Source organism: Miscanthus floridulus, chromosome 19, assembly GCF_019320115.1.
Source record: "Miscanthus floridulus cultivar M001 chromosome 19, ASM1932011v1, whole genome shotgun sequence".
NCBI lineage: Eukaryota > Viridiplantae > Streptophyta > Magnoliopsida > Poales > Poaceae > Miscanthus > Miscanthus floridulus.
The window spans coordinates 32188470-32203473 of NC_089598.1; the positions used below are offsets into that span (position 1 = coordinate 32188470).

The 15004-nt window shown below is 37.1% G+C and overlaps 1 pseudogene; it reads left to right on the forward strand.

The window, feature by feature from the left end:
* The first annotated feature begins 241 nt into the window (after window positions 1-241).
* Window positions 242-2156, forward strand: LOC136525837 (uncharacterized; annotated as a pseudogene).
* Window positions 2157-15004: the final 12848 nt, after the last annotated feature.

Genomic DNA, 15004 nt, shown 5'->3' on the forward strand with positions numbered 1-15004 from the left:
CAAAGCTAGGAACTGGAGAGAGCATGCATGCACGGTGCAGTGCAACTATGGCCGGTGATGGAGCTAGCTTCCACCGAGTTCTATGAAAGGAACCTACATGCCTCGTTTTGCTACGGGACCAATACCGGGAGATTGAGGGGGCAAGGAGCTTACATAGGGGTTCTCGATGGTGGTAGACTGGTAGAGTCACGTCGCACCCGTAGAGCTCGCTCGGCGAAGCAGCGGTAGCTTCCTGCGATACATGGACTGCGGCGTGAGCAAAATAGAGAGCAATAGGCCAAGAGAGGAGGTAAGAGCATCAGCAGCTTTGTCACCTCGACGTGGGGGCTCGGCTACAATGAGTTGTTGGAGACACGGAGGACAGCGACGATCGATGCAGCAGTGGTGGACGTGGTCTGCTCGATCGGTGAGATCCCAAAACGAGCAATAGAGCTAGATAGCTAGGGCTAGGGGCATCAGATCGTCGGAACAGTGAATCGAGCTCAGCTGCAGTTGGCGTCGGCGTTGTGGGCTCTGGGATGGGGCGGCAACGAGCAGCGCGGCGGCGATGGCGACGGCGAGAGGAGGAGAAAAAACAAATTTACTACACGAGGGATTTCCCGTACGGTAGTTTTGGTGTGCTTTGCCCAAGGGGTTGGTTGATATATATAGGAAGAAAACTCCCCACATCTACATCAACTAGCAATATGGTACTAATTGATGTTGCACCCTTCACCTTTACTAATAGGCCTAATTAATTATTAAAGCCCATTAGTAAATAAAGACATGGGCCTTTGGGCATGAAGAAATCTTAGATATTTTATTATTTTTGGAATTAATTAATTTCATAGATAAAATAATTCTAGAAAAGTCCAGAATTGAATTTTAAGCCACGAAAAATACTTCAAAGGCTTCGAAAATTCAGGGAAAATTCTCAGAGATATTTTAGAACAAGACGAACCCAAATAAAGTATTTGGAGCTCATGAAAAGATATTTTGGAGCATTTAAAAATTAGATTATGCTCACAAACAAGTGGGAACAAGTTCTGGAAAAAGCCGAAGAAATTCCCGAGATATCCATAGGGATAGGTTGATGAATAGTGAGCAGGAAGGAGTGATTTGGATTCCATGGAAAAGATTTTAGGATACTTCTCAAGCAAATATTAAGTTGGAAAACAATGAATTTGATCCGTGAGAAAGACTAAGAATTGCTGGAGAAAGAAGATCGACTTACTAAACGCATTTTAAAAATCTTTTCTCACAACATGAAATAAATCAACAACCAAGCATCACATCAAGCAATAGCTCATCAAATTAATTTGGAAAAGCTTGAAAATTCACATTTTTCCTATAACTAAATTTACTCTAGTTCAAACTAAGATTGGTAAATTTTATCCAAATATCAAAACATTTATTTTAATTAGTGTTTTTTATGCACAACCCAAAATTAGAAATTTTAGGGTGTGACAGATACCAAGATTGAAAAGGTTGTATATGTGTTCCAAAACTACAACTAATATGCGTTGGCACAAAGAGGAGCTAGTTGATGATGCATATTTGAGACACCCGGCAAATTCAAAGGAATGGAAGGATTTTTGACAAAAAAATTCCCATCATTTGCATCAGATGCGTGCAGTGTTAGGCTTGGGCTTGCTAGTGATGAATTCAATCCTTTTGGACATATGAGCACATCATATAGCATATGGCCTGTTGTTATTGTGATGTATAACCTACCTCCTTGGATGTGCATGAAAGATCCTTATATGATAACTTCAATGCTCATTCCTGGCCCTAAAGCACCTGGCAACGACATTGATGTATATCTATAGCCATTAATTGATGAGCTGATTGAGTTGTGGGGTGGGGTGGAGGCCTATAATGCTTCGACAAAGTGTAAATGCACACTAAAAGATGCATTGCTCTAGACAATTAATGATTTTCTATTAGGAATGTCCACAAAGGGAAAATATGCATGTCCATCATGTCATACTGACACTTGCTACCAATGGCTCGCCAATGGAAGAAAAGGTTGCTACAAGGGACACAGGAGATTCCTACCAGTAAAACATAGTTGGAGGAACAATACTACTTCTTTTAATGGCCAAAGGGAAAGGAGATGTGCTCCAAAACCATTATCAGGCGCTGAAGTTCTTTCACAATATGAAAAGTTCACTTAGGTACACATACAAAAAGATTTAAGTCTATGCAGATTTCTTTTTGTAAATAAATATGATACGAGTTATGATATTTTGATGTAATTTCAAAGGTGTAACATTGCTATCATTATGCTGCCATTCAGGTTATATTCAGGAAATCTGACAAGAAAAGGAAATGCTCTAGCATAGTGTATGGTGTTTGGAAGAAAAAGAGTATATTTTTTCAACTCCCTTATTGGAGTAAATTGACACTGAGACATAACCTAGATGTCATGCACATTGAAAAGAATGTTGGTGAAAGTTTGGCGGATACCTTGCTTGGATGGGAGGGGAAGACAAAGGATAACATTAATTCTCGATTTGATATGGAAATCATGGGAATACAACCAAAACTTCATCCGACTCCCACAGATGATGAAAATTTTTTATTTCATAATGCACCTTATACACTTTTTGGACCTAAAAGGAAAGCATTTTGTGAGTTCTTGACAAAAATCAAAGTCCCAGATGGTTATTCTGCAAAGGTATCTAATTATGTAGATGCAATAAATGTTAAAATATCAGGGATGAAGTGCCATGATTACCATGTGTTTCTGCATAGATACCTTCCACTATCTATTCATGGCATGCTTCTAGCTGATATTTGTCTTCCAATAATTGAGCTATGCAACTTTTTTCAAGAAATTTGCTCAAAAGTGTTAGATGTGGAGATCCTTAAAAGGCTTGATTCTTCAATTGCGATTACTCTTTGCAAATTAGAAAAGATATTTCCTCCATCCATGTTTGATGTAATGATGCATCTACCAATCCATTTAGCTCAACAACCAATGGTAGGTGGTCCTGTGCAATATCGATGGATGTATCCCAATGAGAGATTCTTGCGCAGACTAAAGTCATTTGTAAAAAACAAAGCTCGTCCAGACAAAGCAATTGCTGAGGCTATAGTGTTATAGGAATGTGTGACTCTTTGTTCTATGTACTTGCATGGAATTGAGACAAGAATCGATAGGCCAAGCCGTAATGATGATAGTGATGATAACAATAGCAACACATAGCTCCAGATTTTTGCCAAAATTGGAAGATGGCTTATTGGGAATAGATATTGTGAGATGGAGATGAATGAATTGAACAAAGCACAAGCCTACATTCTAAAGAACTATGAAGAGGCTTCTCCATATATAGGGTAAGCCACTCCTAAGATGTTCATTGAACTATGGACCTCTAATTTTGTAACATCTATTCTCCTGTGTCACAGCATTCACAAGGAATATTTAAGGACATAGAGCACCAAAAATGTAGACAAGCGTCATGAGAAAGAGTTCTTTTAGTGGTTCAAGAACCATGTAAGTATAAGGATGTATTTATTACATTATTTATTTTGGGTAGCTTAATTAACTACTATGCTTCATGTAGATATCAACTATGTATTCCAAAGGAGATCCTTCTATTTCTGATGAATTGTTTGATCTAGCAAGAGGATCCGATACTAGAGTGACACATTTCTCAAGTTATATGGTCAATGGATGGAGATTTAACACAAGGGACAGAGATGCCCTATTTCAAGCACAAAACAGTGGAGTATTTGTCAAGGGCAATGAAGGAACTGGAAACAAAGATTACTTTGGTGTCTTTATAGATATTGTGGAGCTTTTATATGGGACTCATAAGGTTGTTCTTTTTAAATGTGAATGGTGGGATGTACATACAATAAGGGGAGTTAAAGAAGATAAGTATGGGTTCATAATGATAAATACTACTCACAGGCTATCAATAGATGAGCCATATGTTTTGGCTTTGCAAGCAGAGCAAGTATATTATGTGAATGATACTCAAGATCCAAAATGTTATGTCATGGTAAAGACTAAACCTCATGATTATTTTGACACTCCTCCCACTGATGAAGAAGATGCCACTACTAAATCAAGTAAATCCAGTCCTGAAGCTTGCCAAGAAAATGAAGTAATAACTGTGCCAAATCCAAATACAATAGAAGATGATGACATAAGTATATTGGACACACCTCAAGTTGAAGCAGAAGCTAAAGGTATGCCTATGGCTGTGGAAGGTAATCCGATTCTCCATTACGAGGGTGACATTGAGGATGAAGATGAGCAACAAGAATCTAAAAGTGATGACAGCGAAGGTGGTGAGTATATGGATTCAGATGATGAAGACAGTGAATCTAAAGAAGAAATAGATGACGACTAGCAAATAACTGATAATCAAGTTAAAATTTCTATAGGGAATATATATATGAGATGCAGCTTCATCTCCTTAGTCACTTGCTTTACAAACACTACATAGTAGTGTCAAACAAATAAGCATTTAGGATATCATGGTCACTCTGGCATTTTTAGCTATGTTTTATTTCCTAATACTTATTAGTTTTGCAAGCCCTGGTAATATGATATATATTCATTATAAACAAGCTATTCATCCACAAATTGTTAATTCACGTATTACTATGGCCATCCAGATTTGCGCTTGCTTTTGTTTGTTCTCACTAATTTTACTTCTGTTCTAGATCCCTACAAGACAAACTTGTGTCTTTTTGTCCCCACAACCAAATTAACTGGTACATAAAGTCACTAAAACCTAAGATAATACAGGTCTAATTTGTACTTCAATTATAGAATTACAACATAATATACTAGTATTATGTAACTAAACATAGGGGGTCTAGCTCTCCCATATGCAATGATCAAGGTTCAAGTGCCCAATCAATGCCACTAAAACATCACTAAGGCATTTGGTGATTGAGCTTCTAGCCTACATTCAAACTCTAGAGAATCAAATAGACAAATATGGTGAATTGATCAAATAATCTAAACTTGAGAGCAATAGTGCTTACTATCCAATCCTATGACCTTAGATGAGCCACCATGTTAGGCCCTTGGCCACACGAGCCGCTAGCTGCATAGGTAGCCCTGAAGCTCCAGTGTTCCACTATGGACACGCCCGAGCAATGACCACCCCCCAAATGCCTAAGCGGGCTGCCCACATGCCTGCCCATGTTGATGCCTACAAGATGACCATACCTAGCTCATAGTACGTGCATGAGCAAGCGGCTCGACGTATTCCTCCTCGCGCGTAGATGTCCATAGCCAAGGATGCAGCGAATCCAACCTTTTGCGAGCTCATCGAGATATGCGGTGACGACCGTGAGCGAGCTCATCGAGTGCGAGGTGAGATTTGGTGGATCCAGGTGGGAGCGGGATGGCCGGAGACCATGGGTGAGCTCGTCGGCGTAGAGCAAAAGCATCGAGCTAGGGGCGGCCGGAGACACTCATCGAGATAGGCGGTTGCGGCCATGGGAGAGCTTGCTAAGCACTACACGTGCAAGCTTTGGTGCAGCCTTGGGCAAGGGCATCGATGGTCGATGACTATGGGTGAGCTCGTCGGCGCTTGGCGGAGCTCTGAGCTTGGGGCGTCTAGAGATGCTCCGTCTAGTAATTGCAGCTGCAGAAAATGAAAGAAGATATTGTTTCAAAAAACAGAAGAAGATAAGGTGGAGTTTGACTAACAAGTGGGACCCATGATAATACAATATTTTCCACTAATTATTTATCATATAGAACACATGCTTTTATCACTAATATAAATATTATATAACAAGAAAATTTATTTGCTCACAATTAACTTGGTAACAAGTGACAAAAGAATATTTTGCCACAAAAATTTCTCAGTAATCAAGTACCATGTGGCAATGCAAAATTTTGTCATAGATAAACATAGTAATAGTGGGGGAAATTGTTTAGTCACAATTAAGATGGTAAATAGTGGCAAAATACAATTTTGCCACAACATTTTCTCACTGACCTTGAACTGTGTGGTGATATAATATTTTGTCACTGATAGATGATGAAACTGTGAGGAAATAAATATTTAGTCACAATTAACCTATTTATTAGTGACAAATTAATGTTTCATCACTAAATTCGCCACTGAAGGTGCATCCTGTGGCGATATAGTAGTTTGCCACTAATAATCGACGCAATACTGATGAAAATTAGTTTGATCACTAATAACATGGGAATCAGTGACAAATCAAGATTTCACACCACATTTTATCACTGGTGCTAGGTCTTCCTATAGTGACGTGGCGGTTCTTTGCCGAGTGCCTAGCTTTTGTCGAGTTTTTTTTTGTTTGCCGAGTGCCAAACTTTGTCGTGCGCTTTTTGCCTTTTTTGCTGAGTGCAATTATTTTATCGAGTGTTTTTACAGCACTCGCTCGATAGAATGCACTCGGCAAATATATTAGTTATTTTTTCATTTCCTAGTCTTCCATAACGTGTTTTTCCTTTTTTTTATTCAATGTACTTTGAAAATACCTTATCAAATTGACTCAACAATATATATATGATTTTTCTACGAATATGATTCCATTATTTTATGTAGTTACAGCTCAAATTTAATTTATATCAATTAAAATTCTATAATTGCACTTAATAAATTAAAATTATCAGACAGATCCAAAAAATTACAAAAATTTCATATGAAACAATCTATGTTCTCTATTGCTAATACAAAAAGTTTTGAAGTCAAACCCCAATTCGACCGTCACTTTGACTCCAAATCTTACCAAATCCTTCTCATCGCTATGATTCTTCTTCGGAGATGCTTCGATTTATAAGCATCGTATGAGAGAAATTGTGTGGAACCTTCTCAATTTTTTACTATAGCATCCACGTATGATATCATCACATTATGACAAATCTCATGATTTTCAGACTTCGTTTGGTTTTTTTAGAATTTTAAAACCATTCGACCACATATTCGTGGTCGTGTTTCCTAAACAAGATGTTCGAAATTTCTTTTTATTTTCTAGGTAAGGCCTCATATTGGACTCAATAACATGAATATTATTTTTCTACTCATTTTATTCTATTATTTCAATCACTTGTAGTTCAAATTTGACTTATACCAAAAAAATCCTAGAAATACAATAAATTAATTAAATATAGCAAACAGATGCAGAAGTATACCAAATTTTAACATGGAGTACCACATGTTGTATGTGGAGAGTAAAAAAGTTTCAAGGATAGAAGAGAAAATAATGAAATTATTTGCCAAGTGCCAAGTAATTATACTCGACAAACATGTTTCTTTGCCGAGTGCCAAATAATTATACTCGGCAAACATATTTCTTTGCTGAGTGCCTGCCTTTGCTGAGTGTTTTTTGGATCTTTTGCTATGTGTATTTGTTTGTCGAGTGTTTCCACTAACAGAGACTCGGTAAACGTACTAACAGACGGTATACGGACCGACGAATGTCCACGTGGCGATTCTTTGTCGAGTGCTTAGCTTTTGCTGAGTGTTTTTTTTCTGGTTTGTCGAGTGCTAAACTTTGCCGAGTGTTTTTTACCTTTTTTGCTGAGTGCAATTATTTTGCCTAGTGTTTTTTTACAGCACTTGAACGTGTGTAAAAGGTAAAACACGCCGATTATCAATGCCAGTGCCAATGAGCAATGGCGAGTTTGTGTTATTATTTGCAGAATTCTCACATGTACTATATGTTAGTTGTATGCCTTTACTTGCCATGGAATCAAATACAGTTTTCCTTGCAAAAAAAATAGACATCATTCCTCTCTATTTTAAAGTGGCAAGTTGAGGGCGCAACTATGTCGAGAACATATTTCTTTGCCATGTAATTACACTTGACAAATATATTTCTTTGCCGAGTGCCTACCTTTGCCGAGTGTTTTTTTGACTCTTTTGCCGATTGTATTTGTTTGCTGAGTGTTTCTACTAACGGACACTTGGTAAATGTACTAACGGACAGCACATTAATCGATAAATGTCCACATGGTGGTTCTTTGTCGAGTGCCTAGCTTTTGCCGAGTGTTTTTTACCTTTTTTGTCGAGTACAATTATTTTGTCGAGTGTTTTTTACAGCACTCGCCCGATAGAATGCACTCGGAAAATATATTAGTTATTTTTTCATTTCCTGGTCTTCCATAATGTGTTTTTCCTTTTTTATTCGATGTACTTTGAAAATACCTTGTCAAATTGACTCAACAATATATATATGATTTTTCTATGAATATGATTCCAATATTTTAAGCAGTTACAACTCAAATTTAATTTATATCAATTAAAATTCTATAATTACACTTAATAATTTAAAATTATCAAACGGATGCAAAAAATTACCAAAATTTCACATGAAACAATATATGTTCTCTATTGCCTATACAAAAAGTTTTGAAGTCAAACCCCAATTCGATCGTCACTTTAACTCCAAATCTTACCGAATCCTCTTCAACGCTATGATTCTTCTTCGGATATGCATCGATTTGTAAGCATCGTACGTGAGAAATTATGTGAAACCTTCTAAATTTTTTACCATAGCCTCCACGTATGATATCATCACATCATGATAAATCTTATGATTTTCAGACTTCGTTTGCTTTTTTTAGAATTTAAAAACCATTACACCAAACGTTCATGGTTGTGTTTCCTGAACAAGATGTTCGAAATTTCTTTTCATTTTCTGGGTAAGGCCTCACACTGGACTCAATAATATGAATACTATTTTTCTACTCATTTTATTCTATTATTTAAATCACTTGCAGTTTAAATTTGACTTATACCAAAAAATCCTATAAATGTAATAAATTAATCAAATATTGCAAACAGATGTAGAAGTATACCAAATTTTAACATGGAGTACCACATATTGTATGTGGAGAGTAGAAAAAGGTTTCAAGGTTAGAAGAGAAAAAATGAAATTATTTGCCTAGAGCTAAGTAATTGTACTCGACAAACATATTTCTTTGCTGAGTGTCTGCCTTTGTTGAGTGTTTTTTGGCTCTTTTGCCAAGTGTATTTGTTTGCCGAGTGTTTCCACTAACGGACACTCGATAAACATACTAACGGACGATGCACGGACTGACGAATGTCCGCGTGGTGGTTTTGTGTCGAGTGCCTAGCCTTTATGAGTGTTTTTTTTGGTTTGACGAGTGCCCAACTTTGCAGTGTGTTTTTTTGCCTTTTTTGCTGAGTGCAATTACTTTGCCGAGTGTTTTTTACAGCACTTGAACATGTGTATAAGGTAAAATGCGCCGATTATCAATGCCGGTGCCATGAGCAATGGCGAATTTGTGTTGTTATATGCAGAATTCTCACATGTATTATATGTTAGCTGTGTGCCTTTGCTTGCCATGGAATCAAATATAGTTTTCCTTTCAAAAAAGCAGACACCATTCCTATCTATTTTAAAGTGGCAAGTTAAGAGCGCAACTATGCTAGGAACATATTTCTTTGCCACGTAATTACACTTGGCAAACATATTTCTTTGTCGAGTGCTAAATAATTATACTCGACGAACATATTTCTCTGCCGAGTGCCTACCTTTGCTGAGTGTCTATTTGCCGAGTGCCTAGCTTTTGCAGAGTGTTTTTTTTCTAGTTTGCTGAGTGCCAAACTTTGTTGAGTGTTTTTTGTCTTTTTTACCGAGTGTTTTTTTACAGCACTTGAGCGTATGTATAAGGTAAAACACGCCGATTATCAATGTCGACGCCAATGAGCAATGGCGAGTATGTGTTATTATATGCAGAATTCTCACATGTACCGTATGTTAGTTGTATTCCTTTGCTTGCCACGAAATCAAATACAATTTTCCTTGCAAAAAATAGACACCATTCCTCTCCATTTTAAAGTGGCAAGTTGAGGGCGCAACTATGTCGGGAACATATTTCTTTGCCACGTAATTACACTCGGCAAACATATTTCTTTGCCGAGTGCCAAATAATTATACTTGACTAACATATTTTTTTGTCGAGTGCCTACCTTTGCCGAGTGTTTTTTGACTCTTTTGCCTAGTGTATTTGTTTGCCAAGTGTTTCCACTAACGGACAATCGGCAAACGTACTATCGGACGGCACACGGACTGACAAATGTTCACTTGGCGGTTCTTTGCCGAGCGCCTAGCTTTGGTCGCATGTTTTTTTTCCTGGTTTGTCGAGTGCCAAACTTTATCAAGTGTTTTTGCCTTTTTTACCAGTGCAATTATTTTGTCGAGTGTTTTTTACAGCACTCGCCCGATAGAATGCACTCGGCAAATATATTAGTTTTTTTTCATTTCCTTGTCTTCCATAACGTGTTTTCCTTTTTTTATTTGATGTACTTTGAAAATACCTTATCAAATTTACTCAATAATATATATATGATTTTTCTACGAATATGATTCCATTATTTTATGTTGTTACAGCTCAAATTTAATTTATATCAATTAAAATTCTATAATTGCACTTAATAAATTAAAATTACCAAATCTTACCGAATCATTCTCAACAAAAAATTACCAAAATTTCACATAAAATAATGTATGTTCTCTATTGCCTATACAAAAAGTTTTGAAGTCAAACCCCAATTTGACCGCCACTTTGACTCTAAATCTTACCGAATCATTCTCAACACTATGATTCTTCTTCGGAGATGCTTCGGTTTTTAAGCGTCGTATGTGAGACATTCTGTGAAACCTTCTCAATTTTTTACCATAGCCTCCATGTATGATATCATCACATCATGACAAATCTCATGATTTTTAGACTTTGTTTGCTTTTTTTAGAATTTAAAAACCATTTGGCCACACGTTCATGGTCGTATTTCCTGAACAAGATGTTCAAAATTTCTTTTCATTTCTCAGGTAAGGCCTCACACTAGACTCAATAACATGAATATCATTTTTCTACTCATTTTATTATATTATTTCAATCACTTGCAGTTCAAATTTGACTTATACCAAAAAATTCCTAGAAATGCAATAAATTAATTAATGTAGCAAACAGATGCAGAAGTACACCAAATTTTAACATGGAGTGCCACAAGTTGTATGTGGAGAGTAGAAAAAGTTTCAAGGTTAGAAGAGAAAAAAATGAAATTATTTGCTGAGTGCTAAATAATTACAGTCGGTAAACATATTTCTTTGTCAAGTTCCAAATAATTATACTCGACAAACATATTTCTTTGCCGAGTGCCTGCCTTTGCCGAGTGTTTTTGGGCTCTTTTGCCATGTGTATTTGTTTGCCTAGTGTTTCCACTAACGGAGACTCAGCAAACGTCCTAACGCACGGCACACAGACCGACGAATGTCAACGTGGTGGTTCTTTGCCGAGTGCCTAGCTTTTGTTGAGTGTTTTTTTCTAGTTTGCCAAAAGACAAACTTTGCTTAGTGTTTTTTGCCTTTTTTTACCGAATGCAATTATTTTGCCGGGTATTTTTTACAGCACTTGAACGTGTGTATAAGGTAAAACGCACCGATTATCAATGTCGGTGCCAATGAGCAATGGCGAGTTTGTGTTATTATATGCAGAATTCTCACATCTATTGTATGTTAGTTGTATGCCTTTGCTTGCCACGGAATCAATACAGTTTTCCTTGCAAAAAACTAGACACCATTCCTCTCTATTTTAAAGTGGCAGGTTGAGGGCGCAACTATGCCAGGAACATATTTCTTTGCCACACAATTATACTGGACAAACATATTTTTTTGCCGAGAGCCAAATAATTATACCCGGCAAACATATTTCTTTGCCGAGTGCCTACCTTTGCCGAGTGTTTTTTACTCTTTTGCCTTGTGTATTTGTTTGTCGAGTGTTTCCACTAACGAACACTCGGCAAACGTACTAACGGACGACACACGGACTAACAAATGTCCACATGGCATTTCTTTGCTGAGTGCCTAGCTTTTGCCGAGTGTTTTTTTGGTTTGCAGAGTGTTTTTTGCCTTTTTTGCCAGTGCAATTATTTTGTCGAGTGTTTCTTTACACTAACGGACACTCAACAAACATATTAACGCACGGCACATGGACCGATGAATGTTGACGTGGTGGTTCTTTGCCGACTGCCTAGCTTTTGCTGAGTGTTTTTTCTTCTGGTTTGTCCAGTGCCAAATTTTGTTGAGTGTTTTTTACCTTTTTTGTCGAGTATAATTATTTTGCCGAGTGTTTTTTATAGCACTTGAACATGTGTATAAGGTAAAACACGCCAATTATCAATGCCAGTGCCAATGAGCAATGGTGAGATTGTGTTATTATATGCAGAATTCTCACATGTACTGTATGTTAACTGTATGCCTTTGCTTGCCACAGAATCAAATACAATTTTCCTTGGCACAACTATGCTGGGAAGATATTTCTTTGCCATGTAATTACACTCGGCAAACATATTTCTTTGCCGAGTACCAAATAATTATACTTGGCAAACATATTTCTTTGTTGAGTGCCAGCCTTTGCCAAGTGTTTTTAGGCTCTTTTGCCTAGTGTATTTGTTGGCCGAATGTTTTCACTAATGGACACTCGGCAAACGTACTAATGCATGTCACAAAGACCGACGAATGTCGACGTGGTGGTTCTTTGCCGAGTGCCTAGCTTTTGCAGAGTGTATTTGTTGAGTGTTTTTGCCTATTTGCCAAGTGTTTTTTTACAGCACTCGCCCGAGAGAATACACTCGGCAAATATATTAGTTATTTTTTCATTTCGTTGTCTTCCATAACGTGTTTTTCTTTTTTTTGTTCAATGTACTTTGAAAATACATTGTCCAATTGACTCAACAATATAAATGATTTTTCTACGAATATGATTCCATTATTTTATGCATCTACAACTCAAATTTAATTTATATCAATTCAAATTCTATAATTGCACTTAATAAATTAAAATTATCAAATGGCTCCAAAAAATTACCAAAATTTCACATAAAACAATGTATGTTCTCTATTGCCTATACAAAAAGTTTTGAAGTCAAACCCCAATTTGAACACCACTTTGACTCTAAATCTTATCGAATCCTTGTCAACGCTATGATTCTTATTTGGAGATGCTTCGGTTTATAAGCATCGTACATGAGAAATTCTGCAAAACCTTCTCAATTTTTTACCACAGCCTCCACGTATGATATCATCACATCTTGACAAATCTCATGATTTTCAGACTTTGTTTGCTTTTTTTAGAATTTAAAAACCATTCGGCCACACGTTCGTGGTCGTGTTTCTTGAACAAGATGTTCAAATTTCTTTTCATTTCCCGGGTAAGTCCTCACACTAGACTCAATAACATGAATATTATTTTTCTACTCATTTTATTATATTATTTCAATCATTTGCAGTTCAAATTTGACTTATACCAAAAAATTCCTAGAAATGTAATAAATTAATTAAATATAGCAAATAGATGCAGAAATACACCAACTTTTAACATGGAGTGCCACAAGTTGTATGTGGAGAGTAGAAAAAGTTTCAAAGTTAGAAGAGAAAAAAATGAAATTATTTGCTGAGTGCTAAGTAATTATACTCGGTAAACATATTTCTTTGCCGAGTGCCAAATAATTATACTCGGCAAACATATTTCTTTGCCAAGTGCCTCCTTTGCCAAGTGTTTTTGGGCTCTTTTGCTAAGTGTATTTGTTTGCCGAGTGTTTCCACTAACCGACACTCGACAAACATACTAAAGCACGGCACACGGACTGACGAATGTCGACGTGGCAGTTCTTTGCCGACTGCCTAGCTTTTGCGGAGTGTTTTTTTCTGATTTACCGAGTGCCAAACTTTGTCGGGTGTTTTTTGCCTTTTTGTCGAGTGCAATTATTTTGCCGAGTGTTTTTAAAGCACTTGAATTTGTGTATAAGGTAAAACACGCCGATTATCAATGCCAGTGCCAATGAGCAATGGTGAGTTTGTATTATTATATGCATAATTCTCACATGTACTGTATGTTAGTTGTATGCCTTTGCTTGCCATAGAATCAAATACAATTTTCCTTGCAAAAAAATAGACTCCATTCCTCTCTATTTTAAAGTGGCATGTTGAGGGCACAACTATGCTGGGAACATATTTCTTTGCCACGTAATTACACTCGGCACACATATTTCTTTGCCGAGTGCCAAAAAATTATACTCGGTAAACATATTTCTTTGCCGAGTGCCTGCCTTTGCCGAGTGTTTTTGGGCTCTTTTGCCGAGTGTTTCCACTAACGGACACTCAACAAACGTACTAACGCACGGCACACAGACCGACGAATGTCGACATGGTGGTTCTTTGCCGAGTGCCTAGCTTTTGCTGAGTGTTTTTTTCTGGTTTTCCTAGCGCCAAACTTGGCTGAGTGTTTTTTTGCCTTTTTTGCCGAGTGCAATTATTTTGCCGAGTGTTTTTTACAGCACTTGAACGTGTGTATAAGGTAAAATGTGTCGATTATCAATGCCGGTGCCAATGAGCAATGGCGAGTTTGTGTTATTATAGGCAGAATTCTCACATGTACTATATGTTAGATGTATGCCTTTGCTTGCCACGGAATCAAATACAGTTTTCCTTGCAAAAAAATAGACACCATTCCTCTCTATTTTAAAGTGACAAGTCGAGGGCGCAACTATGCCGGCAACATATTTCTTTGCCACGTAATTACACTCGGCAAACATATTTTTTTGTCGAGTGCCAAATAATTATACTCGACAAACATATTTCTTTGCCGAGTGCCTACCTTTGCTGAGTGTTTTTTGACTCTTTTGCTGAATGTATTTGTTTGCCGAGTGTTTCCACTAACGGACACTCGGCAAACGTGCTAACGCACGGCACACAGACCGACGAATGTCGACGTGGTGGTTCTTTGCTAAGTGCCTAGCTTTTGCTTAGTGTTTTTTTTCTAGTTTGCCGAGTGCCAAACTTTGCTGAGTGTTTTTTACCATTTTGCCAAGTGTTTTTTTACAGCACTCGCCCGTAGAATACACTCGGCAAATATATTAGTTATTTTTTCATTTTGTTGTCTTCCCTAACGTATTTTTCTTATTTTAGTTCAATGTACTTTGAAAATACCTTGTCAAATTGACTCAACAATATATATATGATTTTTCTACGAATATGATTCCATTATTTT